Genomic DNA, 4798 nt, shown 5'->3' on the forward strand with positions numbered 1-4798 from the left:
CCGTTCCGTTTAATATGACACGCGTCATCATCATTGCATATCATGTTTTGTTGCATTTGGCTTGATCCTAGAAATTCAACGCAACTCAAAGACCCACGGAGAGAGTTGGGGATTTCGTTATTTTTATATTTGAGTTTTTCTCAAATTTTGAAAATAGGATCTTTTGATTTTAATTATTTTATCTTCGTATACTTCTTTTATAAAAATAAGAGAGAGGGAATAAAATGACCTTCCCAAAATAAAGAAATATTGGAGATTTAATAATAAAATCAAATAAGATTTTATTTCGGGGTTTTATCACTATTTTATTTGAATTAGGAAAAATACGCGTTTTTTAAAATTGCATTTTAGGCCCAAATAAATGTTCACCTTGTCCGGCTTATTTTAGAGGACGGGGAAAATTTATTTCGGGATTTTTGGAGTCCTTTTAGTATTTCTTTTCTTTCTTTTTCTGCATGTCGGAATTATTTCAAAAAAAAGGAAACCGACTTCGGGCCGTACCCGGCCAAGACACCCCGGGCCGGCCCTTATAAGTTGGGACCCCGGCGCCCCGCAGCCCAGCCACCTGCGCCCCCGAACCCTAACCCTAAGCCGCCGCCGGCGTTGCCGCCGCCGACCCCGCCGCCCGACGCCGCCGTCTTCTCGCCCCGCCGCTGACCCCGCCGTCCACCGCCACCACCTCGCCGGACCCCGCCGCCGCCGGGGTAGCCCCGCCGCCCTGTGGTTTTCCTCGGAAAACCGTAAGGTTTTTTTAGAAACCCCAATTTATTTTTTTAGATCGATTCGTAGGTTTTTCTCGGTTTAGTTTATTTAGCGGAGGTTCATCCGTACGTTCGTTTTAACGAACGGTTTTCACCATTTAACCGCAGACAGCGAACGTTCGTTCGTTACCCTGTTCGTCAGTTTTTCTTTTTCTCGGGTTTTTCGCGATTATTTTCGATCGCGATTTCTAATCCAATTTTTGTTTTATATTATCTTTTCGTTTCTTTATTGGAATCAGGCGATTCAAGCCCCTAGAGTTTCGTCTCGAAACCCTCTTTCCGTTTAACCAACTTAAACAAGTTTTTGCTACTGTAAAATTGGACTTAGGTCCAGATTAGTAGACGAAGCTTGTTTCTTTCGCCGTTTGAGTTTCGTTGCTTCGTTTGATTTGATTCTTTTTGCAACCCGGAGTTCTTAAGTTGAACTTTCTGGTTAGATCTCTTATTTGAGTTTTACCCGTGCATTAGATGAGTGCTTATTGTATGCTTGTTTGTTTGCGATAGAGTACCCGGAGTGCGCAGCGTGCTACTTCGAGTCTCTAGGTTTCACGGATCATCAGCAAGGCAAGTAACACTTTGATCATACATCTTTACTACCCAGTTTTATTGCATTAGATCAATCCTCAAGCAATTGCATGGTTAGGATCTGATTAATGTGTGGGCTTTGGGAAGTAGATGAGGTAGAACCTATTGTCCTGTTTATTATCTAAACTTTGGGAGTTACTTCTACATTTGCTTATATCGCTATGCTATGCTTGTAGACATGGATTGGGTGAGTGAATCCATGACAGATGTGAATATTTTTAATTATTGGATAACTTAAGGTGGCAACTTTAATTTACATCTGGGTGGATTGAGGCACCTGGGGAACCCAGTGTTGCCTGTATTTTTGGAAATCCCGGGGTACCGTGTGATTCTCCTATGGACTGCCACCCAGGCTCAAAGGGATCATGACATTATTCATGCTAGAAAACTTCCCTGTGCAGCCGCAAGCTACTATGGGATCTAGCATAGTTGAGTATGTTGCGTGACCTCTTTTAGTGGTAGACTAGCAAATGTAGGGGATGTAGGTTGGTACTGTCTACCCAGAGTAAAGAGTTAATGCTTCTAAAAGACTGTGTCTCGGTCATCCGTTTCTCAAACACCATGTAGTGCGAGAAATCCAACGGAGGAGATCGAGTCTTGCGGGGAAAAGTGCGCAAACCTCTGCAGAGTCTATAAACTAATCATGGTTAGCCGTGTCCCCGGTTATGGACGTTTTGAGTATCTAGTACTTGGATTATCATGTGAATCTCATCATGTTACTTAATTTAAATTGTTGGGTTTAATGTTGAAGCTTAATTGGGATTGAGTTGGAGGAACCTTCTCAATGTTTAACAACCACCATGATAGTTAAATGACATTTATTCCTTTGTTGTAGGGAAAAATTGGCTTTATGCAAAACTGTAAACATAGAGCTTTCCACCAGCCAGATATGCATGTAGTGGTAGCATTATTCTGTTTATTACTCTCTATGTGTTACATTGCCAGCATATTCCATGTGCTGGCCCGTTTTTGGGCTGCAAAGTTCATGTTGCAGACTTTTCAGACGACGAGTAAGGTGCCTTAGGTCGTGATCTTTCACTCAGTGATGCTGTTGGAGTTGATGGACTCGCTTTATCTTCTGAGCCTTCCGCTGTTATCGTTATTAGATGGCCTTAAGCCATATTTGTTGTAATGAGTTCTCTTTTGAGACATTCCATGTAATAAGTGTGTGATTGCTACTCTGTTATAAATCCTTCAATTACTGTGTGTGTCAGCATTACCGATCCAGGGATGACACTGATGCACAGAGATCAGACTGTTTGAGGTCTGGTCGCTACAAGATGGTATCAGAGCCACGCTGACTGTAGGACACGACCACTAAGCTAAAGCCCTAGATCACTACTCTCTTCTCATTTCTAACTCCTCTCCCCTTTTCTACTCTTTAGGATGGCGGATGCAAGGAACAAGTTCGCGCAACTGGATGAAGATACACCTTTTGGACGCCACTTGAAGGAAGTCACTAGATACCTGAACATCGGAGTACCGAGCTTCACCGGGACCTACATCGCCACCTTGCCAGAAGAGGAGCGTTGGATGATTCAAGTTCAAGTTCCAGGAAGGACGTTCATGTGAGTCACTGAGCCCATAGAGTTTTCCTTTGATGCACCAACCTGGAGTCTAGGAAAGAGCATGGCAGCCCACATCACCATGGGACGCATTGGAGAAGTTTACCATAAGGATCTCAAGGATACTATCTACCAGATTTGTGGGCGCCGAGATGAGCAATGGGAGATGATCAGCACCAGGAAGAATAGATCTATTGCAGCTTTCATCCAGGAGTTAAACCAGCACATTCGACGCCAGGAGAACCAGATGTGCGCAGGCATGATAGATCTGAAGAAGGCAATGACCAGGATCATGGAACTGGAAGAAGAACTCAAGTCTACACGCGATGGATATGAAGAGGAAATGATGACACTCGTGGAGAAGAATGATGATCTGAAGAAGAAGCTAAAAGTATTCATGTGATACCCCGCGCCAAGAGGAGATGACGACGATTCCACTTGCCCGGAGAACTAAATCATCATCGATGACATAGACTCGGACCCCGACGATAGAGATGATAATTTTGTTGATGAAGCTGGAGCAGATATCATGGAGTCTTCGACTGATCAATTTTTCTATATGACCACCATAACAGTAGTAGTATTCCCCCATGTATATAGTATAGTCTGAGCACTTTTGTAATGATAGTTAGACCGTTGTATGCCCTTGTTTGAAATTGATTGAAGTGATAAGTTTGTGTTTGTCTCATGTGCATATGGGTAGTGTTTTATCTCTAGACCTCATTCTATTCTATTTTCTCATCTTTTCTAAACCCTCAGATGCCTCAGAGATGTGACAATGGATTTGCTTTTCCATCGGAGCTCACTCAGTTGATCCAGCAGGAAACTGCATTGATGCAGATACTAGTCCAGAATTAGAATCAGGGGAACAACAACAACAACAACAACAACCCACCACCACCACCACCTGTTGATCACTTAGCCCGTTTCTTGAGGCTTAATCCGCTGGTGTTCTCCAGTAGCACCGAGCCGATAGTTGCAGATGATTGGCTCGACAAGATTGGAAGGGAGTTCACCACTGCAGGATGCACAGATGCGGAGAGAGTGTGCTTTGCCGCATATCAGCTTGATGGACCCGCAGCATCATGGTGGGAGAATTTCATAGCCACTTACCCCATCAACACTGTCACATGGGATCAGTTTCAGCAGGCTTTCCGTACTGCTCATGTTTCAGCAGGAGCTATGGCCATGAAGAAACGTGAGTTTCGCAACTTGCGCCAAGGAGGACGTACAGTTGGCCAGTATGTGGATGATTTTAGTAAGCTAGCACGTTATGCCCCAGATGACGTTGCTACGGATGCAGCTAAGAAGGAGAAGTTTCTGGAAGGACTGAATGATGAGCTGAGCATGCAGTTGATGGTGGCAACCTTCAACAACTACCAGTAGTTGGTAGACCGAGCTCTCATTATTGAAGGGAAGCAGCAGCAGATTGACAGCCGCAAGAGGAAGTATGGACAAGGAAAGTACAATTCTGGAGCTCAGCAGAAGCCTCGTTTTACCCTGAACTCGGGAGGACCTTTTCAGCATACCCATGGAGGTCACAATCACAATGGAGGGAGTTCGCACAAGCATAGTCGCCCCAAGAATGGCAATGGGAATGGATGAAGCAAGGCCAGAACCGTACCAACCCATCAACACCAACCAAGAGGGATCTAAGCCACATTACTTGCTACAAGTGCCAGAAAACTGGACATTATGCCACTGAATGTCCTGAAGCTAAGAATGGAAATGGAAATGGAAGCTCTGGGAAGAAGCCTAACCCTTTCAATAGGGGACAGGTGAACCACGTTAACATGGAGGAGGTTGAAGCCCAACCAGATGCAGTAATAGGTAAGTTTTTGGTTAAGTCATTTATTGCAATCGTTCTTTTTGATACTGGTGCATCGC

The sequence above is a fragment of the Triticum aestivum genome, chromosome 7B (assembly GCF_018294505.1).
Source record: "Triticum aestivum cultivar Chinese Spring chromosome 7B, IWGSC CS RefSeq v2.1, whole genome shotgun sequence".
In the NCBI taxonomy this organism is placed as follows: Eukaryota; Viridiplantae; Streptophyta; class Magnoliopsida; order Poales; family Poaceae; genus Triticum; species Triticum aestivum.